The following is an 18,870-nucleotide window of genomic DNA, read 5'->3' as shown; positions in this document are numbered from 1 at the left end:
GTCTTCCATACACAGCACACATAGGGAAGAGAACATCCTGCTCCCCAATCTCTTCATAGCACAGCGTCAAAACCAGCAGCATCATGGAGGACATCATACAGCATTAATGAGCAGTGTAGATGTGAGTCCAGCACTGGGGTGAGATTAAATACTTACCAGAAGCTGCAGCAGGGTCTCTATGTCTCTCGTCCTCTCTGTCACTCTGCTTCTGCTCCCTCCTCCCCCTCAATAGACTTATATGAGTAGCATGTAACCTGTTCCTTCAGTAAGCTGATAGCCCATGAACAGTTAGAAGTGAGGGAAGGAGCCTTATATGTTGAGAAAGAGGAATTTTTGGTTTATGAAATATATTACAAAGTTTCTTATATTTCGCTTATGCTATTGATTTATGCAAAATGTGGAAAATTCACATGCAGCAAATTTCTGCAGTAGGTGCATGGATTTCAGAAAACTCATTCAGATGAATGGAACAGTTGTAGAAATGTCAGCTACAAATCTGCCGGTCATTACACATAAGATAAAAGTCGGCTGAAATAGCTGGTTTTGACTATTTTAAAAAGTGATGTCTTTTGGGGGAACATTCCCGTCCCATGCTAATTAGAGAGCTCAAGTGTGAATTATAAAAGGAACAGTAATATTACGCATAGTGGCATAATAAAGTATCTTTAACACCCTCATAAGCGTTTTTTCCAGATGTAGATATGAGCATTAGTATGTTGAATTATTGGAATTTGACTTTACTATATGTCAGACTTGAGTGTATAGTAACGCCATGTCATTACGTTTCTCAGTTCAGCCATTTAGAGAGTTATACAGAAGTTTTTCTTTTACTTGGAAATGGTAATTATGCTGTCATATATAGGATAATGTACCCCCTATTGTAAACTATAAAATTAGAAGCCAAGTACATTTATTCAGGTCACAGAACTCTGAGGTGACTTCTAAAATTCTTTATCATTTATAGTAGGGCTTGTATTTTTCCTTATATTACACACCTCAGCTGCTGGAGAACCTCATTTTAGGACGGAGAAATTCCTGTCTACCATTGATTGATCTGAAACACTCTCATCTGTATAAAAAAAAAAAGTCTGGAGCACCTGAGGTGTGTGTTAGAAGGTTCTGCAGCAGCTGACATGTGCATTATGATGTTCTGCAGCAGCTGACATGTGCATTATGATGTTCTGCAGCAGCTGACATGTGCATTATGATGTTCTGCAGCAGCTTGACGCGTGTACCATGAAGTTCTGCAACAGCTGGGATGTGTATTATGCTGCTCTGCAGAAGCTACGGTGTGTATTATGATGTTCTGGAAAATCTGAGGTGTGTATTATGATGTTCTGGAAAATCTGAGGTGTGTATTATGATGTTCTGGAAAATCTGAGGTGTGTATTATGATGTTCTGGAAAATCTGAGGTGTGTATTATGATGTTCTGTTGTTTTGCAGCAACAGGAACATAGAATTGTATAATACACACTGCAGCTGCTGAAGAACAACTTTTTTTTAGAGAAATATATATATATATATATATATATATATATATATATATGAAAGAAACAAATAAAACAAAATATAAATATTATAAATAATAATGCAGTCACTTCTTGACAGAGGAAACTTGGTGTGGATAACCCAACACTAGTTGGCGCTCTCAGGGGATAGCAAACACTAGAGTCCTAAGATGAAATACCTAACCCGAACCTTTTCTGTAATAATTGACAGAACTTTAAGTGCCTATTTGTGTCTATTAATACCCAATGTAATGTTACGATTTGTAAAGTTTCAAGGGTCAGTATCCGGTTTTAAAAAGATTTCGACAGTAAACGACTCCGCCGAGGTTTGAACAGGACTTACATGGAAAGGTAACAGTATGGATTAATGAGATTTGTTACCAGCTTACCATTTACTTGCAGACAAGGTCGCTCAGACATAACATTCTCTAACACAATGCTATCACTATGGAAATAAGGGCTGAAAATTAAAATGACATTTAAAGTTTGTTTTACTTTATTAGAATTCTATTTAACTTTTGCATTAACTTTTTAATAAATGTACTGCTGTAAAGTAGTCTCTGTGCAGATAATTAACTATTTACTTTTCATCTTAGCCTGCATTGTTCACTGCTATAGCTTTAATAACCACATTACAGTAACTGAGGAAAAACTGCTTTTGAGCTGCCCAACAATAATATCCATATACCAGTCATTCCCATTTTGAGTGATCTGACTATGCCTGAACTAGATTTATACTATGCCTGTATTTGTGGATGAAACGGTCAGTGGTTGCACTTAATGGGGTGCAGAAACCATGATGCATGAGGGTGCCCGAAAGCCTACCTTCTCCAGAAGGGCTCTTGCACATGACCGAGTGCCACTCGGGTAGTTTTTCACGGCATCAGAGTGGCACCCGAGCGACATCACAGACCCATTCACTTCAGTGGGTGAATCGGGTCCGATTCTACGGACCCGAATCCCCAATCCGTGGAACGATAGAACATGTCCTATATTTTCACAAATCACGGATGGGACTTGGGCGGCACACACGGTCGCGTGCAAGACCCTGAAGAGATCGCTAGTACTATAAATGGCAAGTAATGACCTTGAAAGTGTTCTCAAAACTGGAAAATCACAAAATGTTTTGGTGTTTTAGAAGTAGCATGTGGCAAAGTTTTGGCAGACTGGACTCGCAGGCAAACCTATGATGAGAAGAAAGAGATCAATAAACAATTCTAATGATTTTATGTGCTGTGCAACATTTAAAGAGGCTCTGTCACCAGATTTTGCAACCCCTATCTCCTCTTGCAGCAGATCGGCGCTGCAATGTAGATAATAGTGACGTGTTTTTTTTTCAAAAACGAGCATTTTTGGCCAAGTTATGACCATTTTTATAGTTATGCAAATGAGGCTTTCTTAAGTACAACTGGGCGTGTTTAAAGTTATGTACAAGTGGGTGTGTATTGTGTGTGTACATCTGGGCGTTTTTACTTATTTTACTAGCTGGGCGTTGTGAATAGAAGTGTATGATGCTGACGAATCAGCATCATCCACTTCTCATCGTTACCACACAGCTTCTGGCAGTGCACAGACACACAGCGTGTTCTCGAGAGATCACACTGTGACGTCACTTCCTGCCCCAGGTCCTGCATCGTGTCGGACGAGCGAGGATACATCGGCACCAGAGGCTACAGTTGATTCTGCAGCAGCATCGGCGTTTGCAGGTAAGTCGATGTAGCCTCTGTCGCCTGGTGCCGATGTGTCCTCGCTCGTCCGACACGATGCAGGACCTGGGGCAGGAAGTGACGTCACAGCGTGATCTCTCGAGAACACGCTGTGTGTCTGTGCACTGCCAGAAGCTGGGTGTTAACGAAGAGAAGTGGATGATGCTGATTCGTCAGCATCATACACTTCTATTCACAACGCCCAGCTAGTAAAAGAAGTAAAAACGCCCAGATGTACATACACAATACACACCCACTTGTAGATAACTTTAAACATGCCCAGTTGTACTTAAGAAAGCCTCATTTGCATAAATATAAAAATGGTCATAACTTGGCCAAAAATGCTCGTTTTTGAAAAAAAAAACAACGTTACTCTTATCTACATTGCAGCGTCGATCTGCTGCAATACGAGATAGGGGTTGCAAAATCTGGTGACAGAGCCTCTTTAAGTTTTACCCTGCCAGGACTGATTTATAGAACACAGTCGCATAGTCAAATAGTAAGACTAGCTTTAAATGACGGTATGACTCAATATGCAGAACACGGATCCATAATACATCCATATCTATGAATCATATACCATCTGTAGGTCATCAGTATTGAATCATTTTGGATTCGTAATACTGATGGAAAGTGTTCCCAAGAGAAACAAAAAACACGTAAGACAGCGCTTTTGAAATACGGATATAATACTGATGACATACTAATGAAATACTGGTGATATACATACTACAAATATAATATTTTACCACTCTCTATAGACTGCTATTAGTGTTTTACAAATGCAAAACTATTAAAAGTAGCACATGCTGCGTGTTTCAAATTCCTTTCCCCCCCCTTTTTTTTTACGACAATGTAAAAAACGGCATAGATTAACATAGGCTCTACAATATACATCGTATAAACACAAAAATAAAAAGCATAAAGCAAAAAGCATAAAATACACTCGTGTGAAATTGGCTTTAGGGAGCAAAGCAAAATATTCTCACAGAAACCAATGCAAACATGGATCTTTTATCCAGATATGTCACAAACTCAACTGTTTAGTCTCATCATTAGCAGTAATAATATACACTGTTTTCGGAATATAAAAGTGAAGTGTGATAGTCCATGATAACAGTAGGACTGTGTACTCCACAGGGCTTTGCAGGTTGGCACCAAGTCTAAATTATTTGCGCACACAAGATCTCTAAGCCCTTATTCACACAACAGGGTTTCCCGGCCGTGCGACGGCCGTTCAAAAGACGGCCATCACACGGCTGCAGTAGGAACAATAGACCCCTAATGGGGCTATTCACACGACCGATTTTTTTGACGGCCCAGGAAACCCGGCCGTCAAAAAATGGGACATACCCTAATTTCGGCCGTTCGCCCGGCTCCCATAGAAGTCCTCCCATAGAAGTCTTTTGCTCCCTGTAGGAGCTTCGGCAACTTACTGCATACTGCCACAGCCCTCTGTAGGTAGTGCCACACAGCTCCCTGTAGGTAGTGCCACACTGCCCCCTGTAGGTAATGCCACACAGCCCCCTGTAGGTAGTGGCACACAGCCCCCTGTAGGTAGTGGCACACAGCCCCCTGTAGGTAGTGGCACACAGCCCCCTGTAGGTAGTGGCACACAGCCCCCTGTAGGTAGTGGCACACAACCCCCTGTAGATAGTGGCACACAGCCCCCTGTAGGTAGTGCCACACAGCCCCCCCATAGGTAATGCCACAGAGCCCCCCCATAGGTAATGCCACAGAGCCCCCCATAGGTAATGCCACAGAGCCCCCCCATAGGTAATGCCACACAGCCCCCCCATAGGTAATGCCACACAGCCCCCCCATAGGTAATGCCACACAGCCCCCTGCAGGTAGTTCTACACAGCACCCCCCCCCCCACCTGTCTGTAGACAGCGCCACCGTTCCAGGAGAAGTCCCTGACTTCAATGTCCATATATGGACAGTGAAGTCAGGGACTTCTCCTGGAGCGGAGACACCAGCCACAGGGTCGGGGATTCTGCTCCAGAAGTGTCTGACGTCACTGTGTCCATATATGGACACAGTGAAATCAGGGACTTCTCCTGGTGCGGAATCCCCGGCCACATCGCCAGAGATTCCGCTTCAGAAGTCCCCGACTTCACTGTGTCCATATATATTCTGCTGGAGCGGAATCCCCAATCCCCGGCCACAGCGTTGCCGAAGCTCCTACGGGGAGCAAAAAACATACCCTCCTCCTCACATGCACTTCGCACTGTGAGAAGGAGAGAGCGAGCGACGGAAGACACGGCCGTCACTTGGAGCACATGCAAGTGATGGCCGTGTATTACCCGGCCCCATAGACTTCTATGGGAGCCGGGCGAACAGCCGAAAATAGGACATGTCCCATTTTTTGATGGCCGGGTTTCCCGGGCCGACAAAAAAATCGGTCGTTTGAATAGCCCCATTAGAGGTCTATTGTTCCTACTGCAGAAGGGAAACCGTGTCGTGTGCATAAGGGCTAAGGGTCCATTCATACATTGCAGATGAGATGCTGTTAGAACCTGACAGAAAAATTACATCGGAAAATGCACCAATTCGCATGAGAAATGCATGTGTTTTTCAGATGCGGTTTTTCGGAGTGATTCTAAACGCACCTTAACTGCAATGTGTGAATGGACCCTTACGCCTCTATTAGATTACCGCAGACTTCTGAACTTTATCACTACCAGACTTCACTGAATACTTAATTTTCCTTACACGGCTATAAAAATCTAGCAGCTTGTAATTCAACATGATTAGCAGGTCTTCAGATCTGATTAGCAAATTACCCTAGTAATCAAGGTTAATTCCCAATGCATTTCACAATACCGAATCTTTTTCCACCGCAATGGATTTTCTACTAATCAACAAGAAATGAGAGGGGAAAAAAAAGTAAACACAAAAGTGAAACCAGCAGACTTGTGGTTTAAAACTCCGGTGGATCATTTAAAGAGGATCTGTCACCAGATTATATGTACCCTATCTCAACATAATCTGAACGGCATTGTAATGTAGATAACAACAGTAGTTTTATGCTAATTAGCGTCTTAATAGACAACTGGGCGTGTTTTTACTTTTTACCTACTGGGCGTTGTACAGAGGAGTGTATGACACTGACCAATCAGCGTCATACACTTCATTGTTCCAGCCCAGCTTCTTTCACTGCACAATCACGCTGGGCTGGAACAATAAGAAGTGCATGATGCTGATTGGTCACTGATTGGTCAGCGTCATACACTCCTCTGTACAACGCCCAGTTGGTAAAAAGTAAAAACACGCTCAGTTGGACATTAAGAAACTAATTAGCATAAATCTAAAATTGCTCATAATTTGCTCAAAAACTATCATCTTTCAAAATAAAAAAACACTTTAAAGAGTCTCTGTCACCACATTAGAAGTTCCCTATCTTCTACATAATGTGATTGGTGCTGTAATGTAGATTACAGCAGTGTTTTTTATTTAAAAAAACGATAATTTTTGATGGAGTTATGACCTATATTAGCTTTATGCTAATGGCTTTCTCAATGGACAACTGGGTGTGTATTACTATATGGCCAAGTGGGCGTTGTGGAGAGAAGTGTATGACGCTGAACAATCAGTGACCAATCAGCGTCATACACTTCTCTCCATTCATTTATACAGCACAGAGCAATATAGCTATATCGCTATGTGCAGCCACATAAACACACTGTAACGTTACTGCAGTGTCATGACAATGAATATACATTACCTCCAGCCGGGACGTGATGTGTATTCAGAATCCTGACCACTTCTGTAGCTTCTGTGTGAGACTACAGCACAGCACAGCGAGATCTCGCTGTAAATGACCGCTTACAGCGTAATCTCGCGAGACTACGCCTGCTATGCTGTAAATCACAGAGAAGTGCAAAGAAGTGGTCAGGATTCTGAATACACATCACATCCTGGCTGGAGGTAATGTATATTCATTGTCATGACACTGCAGTAACGTTATAGTATGTTTATGTGGCTGAACATAGCGATATAGCTATATCGCTATGTGCTGTATAAATGAATGGAGAGAAGTGTATGACGCTGATTGTTCAGCGTCATACACTTCTCTCCACAACGCCCACTTGGCCATATAGTAAAACACGCCCAGTTGTCCATTGAGAAACTCATTAGAATAAAGCTAATATAGGTCATAATTCCGTCAAAAATGATAGTTTTTCTAAATAAAAAAACACTGCTGTAATCTACATTACAGCACCGATCACATTATGTAGAAGATAGGCCACTTATAATGTGTTGCCAGAGCCTCTTTAAGCTAGAAATACAGTGACAAACTCACAAAGAACTCTGGTCCGCAGTAAAAAAAAAGTTTAACCATTATTACATGACAATAAACAAGACAATAAACAATCCAGAATTAATTTTTGTGTCACCGCATGAAGCCATAGCTTTTTTATTTTTCTGTTGACATAGCCATTTAAGGGCTAGTTCATTGCGGGACAGGTTGTAGTTTTGATTGGTACTATTTGGGGTACATACTGTATAATTGATTTTTTTCTCAAATCTTTGTTTTATTGAAGATATATAACAAAAGAACATCATTGGTAGAAACAGAAGGATTTGGATCCAGCGTAGATTTGTGAAGTAAAATGGAACAACGTTCCAAGTTTAATGAAAAAATTTCTATTAAAAAAGAGAAAATCACCAGGATGGAAGCTTGAGAATGTGCAGTCCTGGTAGTGTGAGGGAAAGATATCTGTAGTAGGTAAAGCCTACGCGTTTCAAACGCTACACGCGTCCTTAGTCATGGCTGATGCTGATGCTTAGTCATGGCTCCAGCATCAGCCATGACTAAGGACGCGTGTAGCGTTTGAAACGCGTAGGCTTTACCTACTACAGATATCTTTCCCTCACACTACCAGGACTGCACATTCTCAAGCTTCCATCCTGGTGATTTTCTCTTTTTTAATAGAAATTTTTTCATTAAACTTGGAACGTTGTTCCATTTTACTTCACAAATCTACGCTGGATCCAAATCCTTCTGTTTCTACCATTGTCTACCTGTCGTGTGCCGACACGAGGATCCGTGCCAGATGATCCAAATCTGTTATACAAGGTGAGCTGGAGGTCTCCATTTTTCTACTTTTTGTCTAAAAGAACATCATTACATAAATCATGGGGAACAGGAGAGGAAGCTTACGGCACACAGACCGAAGTTCCTTGCAGGAATGACAAAACAGGACGAGAAACATGAAAGTATAAACATTAGTAACTATATACAGGGTACCCGTGTCACAGTATGAGAAAATGAAATCAATAAGATATGTGAGAGAGAGGTCTGATGTCATACATAGTTTTAGAGTAAGAGGAGTAATGTTAGGGTCTTCACATTTGGAGGGAACCTGTGCAGTCATAAGGTGTTCTATTTCAGCCACCCACCAAAAACTATGAGGGGTAACTCAGGGTGGGGAGGGGGTAGAGGCACGGAAAGTCAGCCATAGTGTCCACAACATGCTTTCTTAGCTCCCAGCTCAAGAGTTCCTCCATCCTGCCAATGGAGTCCATCCTATCTAACCACTCACGGAAAGTTGGGGGTTCGGTCGATTTCCACTGGAGTCGAATCAGTAGTTTGGCCATCATAATTATCTGAGTAATCAGATCATTAGGTTTCGGGCAGAAGTTTTGTGATGGAGCCCAGAGGAGGATAAGAGGAGCTCAAACGGGGAGGGTTTGTTTTGTAACTCTCTGAATTGTGTCAGCCACTTTATCCCAAAAGGGCTTGATCAAGGGGCAGTCCCACCAGATATGGGATATGTTACCAACATCAGAATTACATCTCCAACACTGGTTGGATGGGATCAGATTACTTCTGTACCACCTGGTTGTGGTCTTAAAAGAGTTCTCTTGAATTTTAACACATCTAGAGAAGCCAAATATGTGCTTCAAAATAAAAGAGGTATCTACCCTACTGAAGGTGACATCTAGTTCCTTCTCCCAGGCTAGTAGAAAACTAGGCATGGCAGGAGAGCCAGCTAAAATCAAGCCAGAGTATATCTTAGAGACTAGGCCTTTAGGAAGAGCAGGTAATAACAAATATGTCTCCAGCCAGGACGGTTCTGAGACATACGGGAACATCTTCAGAAAGAGGTTGCTTGTTTCTCTGAAACCCAGGGAGTGTAAAAAAGGGGGGGGGGGTCGAGTGTGTATCTTTAGGTAAAAGGGATTGTAAGGCGGGGATTTTCCCATCTCCAAAAGTGTCAGCTACAGTATTATATTTTAAAGAAGACCAGAAAGCATCAGGGTTAGCCGTGCGATTTGTGAGTATCGGGAGTAGGTGGAGAGGTGTAAGCAGCAGTATTTTTGTCTTTGGGGTACAGCCGCAGAAAATGTTTTGAGATACTAAAATGGTACCTTTAATCCTAGGGCTTATGGAGTTCGCAAGAGGGGGACACCAGAGTCGAGCTTGTAAGCCTGGAGGAAGTAAAGCTCTCTCAGCATCCAGGGTCGGGGACGCGTCCTTGATTCTATTCAAGGAAACCCACCTGCTAAGGTGTATAGCCTTATAGTAAGTCAAAATGTCTGGGAGGTCCATTCAGCCGGAGTGGGATTTGAGAATCAAGTGTCTGTGTGCTAGTCGTGGCTTTCTAGAGTTCCAGGGAAATGTAGAGAATAGATATTTGATGGAGTTAAAGAAAGTGTTGGGCAAATGAATGGGTATAGTTTGAAACACGTACAAGATTTGAGGGAGAATGTAAGTCTTCAGATAATTTTTTTTCTCCCCACCCAGGATAGAAAGGGAATCCGCAAGGAGTTTAATTGGGTTTTAATTTTGTTCAGTAATGGGACGAAATTGACAGCATAAAGTTGTGAGGATTTTTTAGTAAGCTTGATGCCCAGATATTTGATGTTATGTTGCGGCAGTTGGAACGGTGCCAGATCATACTGTATAATTTATTGACATTATTTACTTTTGTTTTTCTGACTTTTGTTATTCTACGGGTCGTTACGTTTGCAGCGGTACTAAATATGTATTGTTTTTATGGTGAACTATACTTTATTTAGTCCTAGGGGGACTATCGATCTCTAGATTGCTTACACAATGATTTGGAATACATAGTATGCAAAATCATTATTGCCTGTCAGTGTTACACACACGACCATAGTTTCTATCCGCAATTTCAGATAAAATACTGACTCGACTCGGAATCGGTCACGGACGCCTTTCCGTATATTTACGGGTGTGTGTCCGGGTCGTAGAAATGTGTCGCAAAAATTAGTACATGTCCTATCTTTTCGCATTTATGGACCGTGCTCCTATATTTATTACTGTGAGCACGATGCGCAAATGCAGATGATGCTCCGCGGCCCGTCCATGCAGTATTTACGGACTGTGATTACTGCACGGACGTATGCATGGAGCATAGGCCATGCCTCTGGTATGGGCAAATAGGCAGAAGCGAATGGCAGATCTGGAGGCCTTTGTTAGGCCCCTGGCAGCCCATCGGTACCAATAGCAAATAGGCTGACAGGGAGCCCCCTCCCTCGGTCAAACACTAAAAATCAGTTCCATTCATATAAATGGAGCATGCAGAAATCCATGGGCTTGCTGCAGAAACAACCCCATACAGATGACTGGAACTGATCTTCAGTTGCAAAAAATTCTGCAACAAAATCTGCAGCGTATGAATCCACAAGAGGTTGTACAGGATTAGAAAAATATGGCTGATTTCATCAAGAAGCTACACAACACCTGGTCATCATTGGTTGCATCTGGTACTGCATCTCAGCTCCAGTTAAGTGAATGGAGCTGAGCTGCAATACTATATATAACCAGTAGACAGTTGCGGACTGTTTTTGAAAGACCGCAGCCATGTGTTTCTATTCCTGGAGAATATTCCAGTCACAAAAACACATGTATCCCCTATCCACAGGATAGGGGATTCATGTGTGATCGCTGGGGGTCCAACCGCTGGGAACCCCAGTGATAAGGAGAACGGGAGATCGAAATTCCCTCAAAGTGTTACATGAGAAGCATGGGACTTCTGGGGTCTGAAATGAATGGAGCGGCGGTGACGCATGGGCACAAGCGCAATTGGCGCTCCATTAATTTCTATGGAGCTGCCGGACACAGCCCCCTGGAAGTCACATGCTTCTCATGGAGCACTTCGGGGGAATTTCGGTCCCCCGTTCTTCTTATCGCTGGGGGCCCCAGCGGTCGGACCCCCAGCGATCACACATGTATCCCCTACCCTGTGGATTTGTGGGATAACCCCTTTAATCATGTTTTGTAGAGATCTTGTATTACACTAGATGTTATATTATACTACAGATCTTTTTGATAGATGCCAAACAGCCTTATGTAAAGAGGAGGCTTACCAGAATGCAAATCCTCAGAATAAGCTCTGTACAGAAGGAGAGGGATTTTAGCCTGTAGTGCCACTGTTGGTTTAAAGGGGTGGAAAAACTCTGTTGTAGCAACTGTGGGAGTATATTGGGACAGGTCACAGGGGAACCCATTGAAATCAAGGGTGATGCAAACGGAAACCTGTGGTTTCCGTTTGTTTCAGTTTGTATTCCGTATATGGGTTCCCCTGACGGAAAGCTCAGACGGAATCCATGAATGGAGTCCTGACGCAGATGTGAACGAAGCCGAAGGCTAGGTTACCAGATTCCAGTTGATGTGTATTTTCTATCTATCCTTTTAGATCAGATCTGAGATTTAAAAATATATTTTTTTAAATTAAAAACTTGTAACCAGGTTTTGTGTGAGTGAATAGATGGCTTGATATGCAGTTACAGTTGTTTTTTTCTCTGCAAATTATACTAAAAATATAAAAAGATACAATCAGAATCACTGGTATCTGTCTGAGTTCTTTATGATCATGTTATATGGCCGACATAGCATAGGAAATAATGGGAAAACAACCAAGTAACGCGTATCATAAAACATTGATGAATCGATCCCTCTTTTTGCTTTTTATGCACATTTTTCCTTTGTAAATTTTTACGAACAAAGAAAATAGCAGATATATTTGCAGCTATAATTTTCCTGCCATTGAGAATCCCGCAGCAATAAGCAGAGGCTGGGAGGCCCCTAAATCACCTCTGTAAAATAAACAGCACCCGTGTCATCCTTACATTAGTGATTGCTGTTGATGTCATTTGCACACAACAAAATGATAACTAAGCTGTATGTTGTAGGTCAGAGTTCTTCAGTGTCTATAGATACAATCCTATCAATAAACCCGCCCTTTCTTTGCCATGATCCAGTGCTCCATCCTACAAGATTGACATTTTTACCACTAAATTATACTATGTCTGCCGAGGAGAGCGGTGTCTCCATTCCAAAATTAGCTAGCCATCATCAAATCATAAAACAACCTGTATATGGTGTCATTTCACAAGGATATTGATCCTTGCAGACTTACTGGATTACAAGATGATTTCCCATAAAAGCACAAGCCGTTATCTTTACAGCAGAAGATCTAGACATGTACTGAGGAAATATATAAATATATCTATATATCTTATGTAGAAAAACAAATCCATGACATTCCCAACGTAAATATTAAATACTTCTACATGAAAATAGGTCTGTAATACAGTGTAATCTGCCTCAAATCAGACAGGAAAAAACTACATATGACATCGTAAGCGTATGTGGTTACCTTAGGGCCCCAAAAAAATACATAGGTGCCCTATTACAGCTTTATACAATTCAGAGGTTGTATAGAGACATAATACGGCTATGTGAATGAGGCCTTCATTTCCCAGGTCAGGGGACGAGTTTGTGGTCGATTGCAGTGTTTCTCAAATCTTTTCCGCACAAAAACGAGCATGTTGAGGATTTGAAAATTTTTCCCTGGTGATTTTTCAAACTACAAGTGGATGGATATCCCCAAACAAATTTCAGATGATATTGGCCGGTATAGTGATCCAATGTGCCCATACATGTCCGATGAGACAATATTATTACCGGATGATATATGGCTGAAAGTTATCTAAATATAATGATATGGAAACTTTCATTCTGTAGACGAATACTCACAGACAACCCCTGCTATTCTCCTCCTTTGTGGGTTGGCACTTCCAGGATAGTTTGTGATTGTCCGAATGACCCATACACAATAAACTTCCTTTGATACTCAAATTAAAATTTCTAACCTGGCTGACCTGTTTTGCAGAAGATTACTGTCAGCCATCGGTCAATTGTAAAGATCGTTCAGCTAATTTTCTGACTGACGATTGTCCAAATCGTCCACTTTCATCACCTTTTGTCTAATGTGTATGGCCAGCTTAAAAGGGGTTATCCAGTGGAGGGAAAAAAAAGTCCAAAACACATTTAAACTGTTTTTTTAATCCTCCGATAAATGTTGAAAAAGTTGATTTTTTTTAAAATACTTGACCATACCCGATATGACGGCTGCAGTATTTATTTAGATGCTGTTTTAAGGCGGGGCTTAGTATTTTAGCGTGTGCTGAAAGACTACTAATGCCGGTATCCCTTTCTTTCACATTGCTGAGACGTGACTACAAGGGGCTGGCTTAGTTACAGAACATGCTAGTACCTTGCGGTCTTGGCTCTTGGCAATGTGAAGGAAGGCCAGCCCCTTGCCTCTTCCTCCCCTTCGTGTCGTAACGTCAGCAATCACATGATTGCAATGGGCTGGTAATCTTACTCTGTTCAAACCACATGTGGTCTCGTGATTGGTCGGAGGGGGGACTCTGTCAAGTGGTGCGGTGTCGATACATCACAGCACAGGAAGAAACTACAGAACGTCATGTACCATGTGAGGAGTGGAATTTCGTATCGGCACATCTTTGCATCAGAAGTAAATTAATAAGTCAATTAATAAGTCAAATATATTCAATATATTCTAAAATCCTAGCGGAATAATTCCCCCCCCCCCCCCCCCCGTGGATAACCCCTTTAAGTCTCCAAACTTTAAAATGCTGATTGAAAGTCTATTAAAATACCCTGCAAAACCGCTTTAAAGGGTAACTAAATGCTTGACAAACTTCTGACATGTCATAGTGACATGTCAGGAGTTTTAAATGGTGGGGGTCCGAGCACGGAGACCCCCACCAATCGCTTAAACGAAGTGGCAGAAGAGCTCGTGTGAGCGCTCAGCCGCTTCGTTTCTGTTCAGCTTTCTCCGGAAAGCCGATGTATCGGAGCACGGGCTCAGACTTTCTATGGAGTTCGTACTCTGATACATTGATTTCCGGAAAAAGAGGAACAGACCCGAAGTGGCTGAGCGCTCACACGAGCTCTTCTGCCACTTCGTTTTAGTGATTGGTGGGGGTCTCAGTGCTCGGACCCCCGCCAATAAAAACTTCTGACATGTCACTATGACATGTCAGAAGTTTGTCAAACGTTTAGTTACCAGGAGAGAAGGAAAAGTAAAATATAGTTTCTCGTTTTGGGGGGCTTCTTTCTCTTTTCTTCATAGAAGTTGTGAAGTTTTTTAAATTATCCAAATGGTTCCAAACGTGTATATATATATATATATATATATATATATATATATATATATATATATATATATATATATATATATATATATATATATATTAAAAAAATAGAATTCAGCAGCGCAGGCTTAAATGAAAGGGGATGCAAGTCTTAGGGAACTGACCAGTGTCCCTCTAGACAAAAAGCAGTAAATAGGCCGCACTCACAAAGTCTTATGGTGAAAAATGTGGGTGCTTTATTGACCCCAAAAGTGCGATGTTTCGGCTCAAACAACCTGAGCCTTTCTCAACCTATTTACTTATATATATATATTCAGACATAATCATAACTCTGCCGGTATATGATCTGCTAAGCTATCGCTCTGAAAAAGATGTAATTATAGTATTACTAAAATTTAAACCCTGAACTTTACCTTTGAAATCAGTTTGTGTGTTTTATGTGTATATATTAAAATGTGCGCTAAGAACTTCCCTATTGTAAGTAGATTCAGAAGTAACGCATATTTATTTATATTTAGCAGTTTAGGTGACATTGGTGTTCGCAGAGTGCAGTCACCATTTTCTTGTGTGCTGTATATTTGCAGTCACAGGCGTTCTTGCACCTTTATACATGTTTTGTTTCATTTTGTGGGAATGTGCTGATCAAACCTTTGTGTTTCTTATGTATTGCATAAATATTAGGTTAGTGACTGCCTCCATTTTTTGATCATGCACTCCTCCCATATTACCCTGGGTGATTTTAATTAGTTTAATGCTGGTTCCTAGCATCCCCAAGAATATGTAGGCTTAGTCCCAGTTCTGGATTTATGAGCAGCATTAGGGACCCACCTTATAGAGGTCGCCTTGTCATGGCAGGTGGGCTCACACAATTTGATCAAAATGTGCGCTAAGAACCTCACTATTGTAAGTAGATTCAGCAGCAATGCATGTTTATTTGTATTTAGTGGTTTAGGTGGAATTGGTGTTCGCAGTGCGCTGTCACCATTTTCTTGTGTGCTGTATATATATATTTTTTTATACAAAATTATACGTGATACACACGGAAAAACGTGTGCATGGAGCTTGTATGGCAGTGCACAGAGGCAGTATGGCTTCTTAGTATGAAGCCGTACATCATCTAGGGTAGGATACCTCCATACATACAGCATCTGTTGGAGCAGGCCATGTTAAAACAGAAGGCATATGGAGGTACAGTAGAAGTCCCAAGCCCCTCTATGGCAGCATATTATGGCTCCATACAAGCGATACGGCCCTGCGCATGAGCCCTAAATGTGATGTGTAAAGATATTTAATGCTTTACAAACATGTGATTATTAAATAATCATCTTGTTACTTTAATACGCAAAATTACAATAATCCTTCCGTTATTTCTGACCCAGGAAAAAAATCTTTTCTGAGTTTTCCTAAGATATGCATTATTGAAATATCTGTATAATATTAGTTTATTATTTAAATAAACAGAACAGTCATTTACCAAATGTGCCCAAGAAACATTACACAGGGCTGTTTAAAAATACTTTATAACTCTGCAAATGTTATGGATAGTTTAAGCTTCTAGGGCAACGGAAAAAAATATAATTTCAATGATATTCAGTAATAGCCCTAAATCAGCTTGTGTGCTGTGTGAAATTTCCATATATCATGTAAATAACATTTGCATAAATTCTTCATTACAGCCGTTTAATCTCATTATTATAGGTAATCAGATTTCAGCCTTTCATTTTATTCTGATTAAGTACAGAATATACATCTACATTTTTACAAATAAACACCCAATTCTGAAATATATCTGAATACATCAAAGAGTGCAGAACTAAAGCAGGATTGTAGTATTTATGCATTACTTAAGTCTCCTGGTGGAAACCCATTTAACCCAGCAGAGGCTTTGTTGTTCTACCATTAGCACCGTTTCTTTTCTCCCTTATATTTTGGTGCTATCATTATTAAATTATTCAATGAGTGGGAAACAATGTTCTTGCAGGCTTTGAGGCAAAGTCTTACCTTGTCCTGTGGCCACTGCGTTTCATTATCCATGGAAACAAGGGTACTGAAACGTGCGGGAAGGTTGGTGTCTCTGTTTTATTGAAAACGATGATAAAATCATAGAATAGAGAGTGTCATTAGTTTGTTTAGCCCAAGACTTTTGCATTAACAAACACAGTCATTGACCGTAAAAATATCTCTCAAGCTAATCCAAATATCTACTTCTTTATACCAACTAATCTAAAGAGTATGCAATGTACTGAATGAGTAGTTTTTGGATAGGACTCGACAGGGATATCATTTGAATGCATCTCTGACAATAACTGCAAGATCAGCAACAGAAATGGGACAATATATGTTTGTAGTTTCTGGTTGCCCAGACTGCAATAACATGGAGGAGGGGGGGGGGGGTGATTGGGAGGTCTGGATGAGCGTGAGTTAATAATAGCCTTGATGGAATGTGATATCACTATATGTCAATACTGCATCTGAACTTATGAGGACAAATGGACATCATAAGAGAAAATCCTGATTGGAGAGCCCTTTTTATTACCCAGAATAGAGAGCTGCTGCAAAGAAAGGTAACTGTATTGGTGGACTCGAGTGGACCATGTATTATACCCATCTATTTGACTAAATGCTTAATAATGAGTAATAACATAGCTTAATTTCAACTGCATAATTAATATTGCCCACTAGGTCTCCAGCAGATAATAGCTTATCACAGGGGTTCAAGTCAAAGGACCAGGACTTCTGTCAGGGGATCCTTCTAGTAAAGTCCAAACAGGACACCTATAAGAAAATATTGTATATTATTTGGGCCAAGGCGGCATCTTACTGGCCGCATCAGTTTGCCATGGTGTGGCCCGATGTCACCACATTTGGCATATTCGAGTCCTTCCTGGCCCTCCAGACCTCGTCTGAACCTCTGGTTCGTTTTCCTGACTGCTAACAGCATTCCTATTGTATTTCTTGATTTCTGCTCACAAACTTTTTCTAAATCCTTACATTTTTCTTCGCTTCTTCGGATTGATATCTAATTCCTTCCTTGTTTGACTAGCTGTTGTTGATCTTGGCTCGGTCTTGGTTCTTCTCTACATGGACGCTTTCATGGTACTGACCCTTTGGCTATTCTGTAACCTATGCATCTGTATTTATCGCCACATCCTTGCTTGACATCTTTAGAAGCTCATCTGCCACCAATCAGTGACTACTCCAACGGCTGCAGTCGGAGGTCTCACTAGGAATATCAATACCTCCATGGGGGGGGGGGGGTAAAGCTGAAGAACGGAAGAATTCCACATCCTAGTTAGGAGCAACAGTTGCAGATTTCATTATATTTCACAGGAAAAATATTGCCCCATGCAGGACTATTTTTCCTGTAAAAACTACAGACACAACGACGGATTATACGTCAAGGGGTTTGTCAGGTGGTTTTCAGATTTTCATCATACAAAAAATCCGGCACTGCAACAGAGACATAGCCAGTGTCAAACTGCTTGAAGTACTAGAGGTTCCACTTCAGGTAGATATTGTAACACATATGCAATTCTCTATTCTAAAAGTTCCTCTGGAAATTAGGTAAATATGTCTTGGCCACCAAAACAAATACAATTTTTATGTGTAAGGATAAACTGATTTCAAAGGTAAAGTTCAGAGCTTAAATTTTAGTAATAATACAATTACAGTTTTTTCAGAGATAGCTCAGCAGATCACATACTGGCAGCTTGCCTATAGAGTTATGATGTATGTCTGATTTTATATATATATATATATATATATATATATATATATATATATATCACCAGTATAAGATTTAGTGGACCACGACAGTATAAGTATGCTGGAAAAGATTCTGGATAAAATATTGAAACACGTCAGGGTAATTTAATTTCGCCTGTTGGAAAGCATTGCTCTGCATTCTGTTATAGAACCTTTCAGCACCAAATGAATTAAGACTAATGACTTCTAGCCCATTCACTCTTTTAGAAAAAAAATCTGTTATATCAAGTACTCTTAGACAATTGTAGACGTCTCCTGGAAAATTACTTAAGTTATTGTAAAGGATCCATTTTAGGTAACTAATAAATGCCACTAAATTGATGTCAGTCTCTGAGTAGTTTAAACTAATACAGCAAAAAAAAAAGTCTACGAGACAAAATATGAGATAATTATATGTAAGAAAGTCTAAATAATGAGATGTTAATATTCTTTGAAACCCAGAAATTCA

The 18,870-nt window shown here is 40.8% G+C and overlaps 1 protein-coding gene and 1 long non-coding RNA gene across 6 annotated transcripts in view; one reads left to right on the top strand and one right to left on the bottom strand.

Annotated features, from left to right (window-relative positions):
• Positions 1 to 18,870, bottom strand: part of TSHZ3 (teashirt zinc finger homeobox 3) — a 265,339-nt gene that overhangs the window by 169,959 nt on the left and 76,510 nt on the right. For 3 of the 5 annotated variants that reach the window (XR_012850642.1, XR_012850641.1, XR_012850643.1), the window contains one exon: positions 16,659 to 16,731. The exons of 1 other annotated variant lie outside the window; for it this stretch is intronic. The gene's annotated coding sequence lies outside the window, so the exon portion shown is untranslated. Of the gene's footprint in view, positions 1 to 2,036; positions 2,694 to 16,658; positions 16,732 to 18,870 lie in introns of those variants that run through there. One more of the 5 variants, XR_012850645.1, reaches the window with a different exon arrangement.
• The window catches only part of LOC142661122 (uncharacterized), a 59,396-nt gene continuing 42,330 nt past the window's right edge, over positions 1,805 to 18,870 (top strand). Inside the window, exon 1 of the long non-coding RNA XR_012850647.1 lies at positions 1,805 to 1,860. This is a non-coding gene — a long non-coding RNA (uncharacterized LOC142661122). The remainder of the gene's footprint in view (positions 1,861 to 18,870) is intronic.

The sequence above is a fragment of the Rhinoderma darwinii genome, chromosome 9, assembly GCF_050947455.1.
Source record: "Rhinoderma darwinii isolate aRhiDar2 chromosome 9, aRhiDar2.hap1, whole genome shotgun sequence".
NCBI classification, from domain to species: Eukaryota; Metazoa; Chordata; class Amphibia; order Anura; family Rhinodermatidae; genus Rhinoderma; species Rhinoderma darwinii.
The sequence above is the reverse complement of the archived record's forward strand: the minus strand, read 5'-3'. Positions and strand labels throughout refer to the sequence as shown.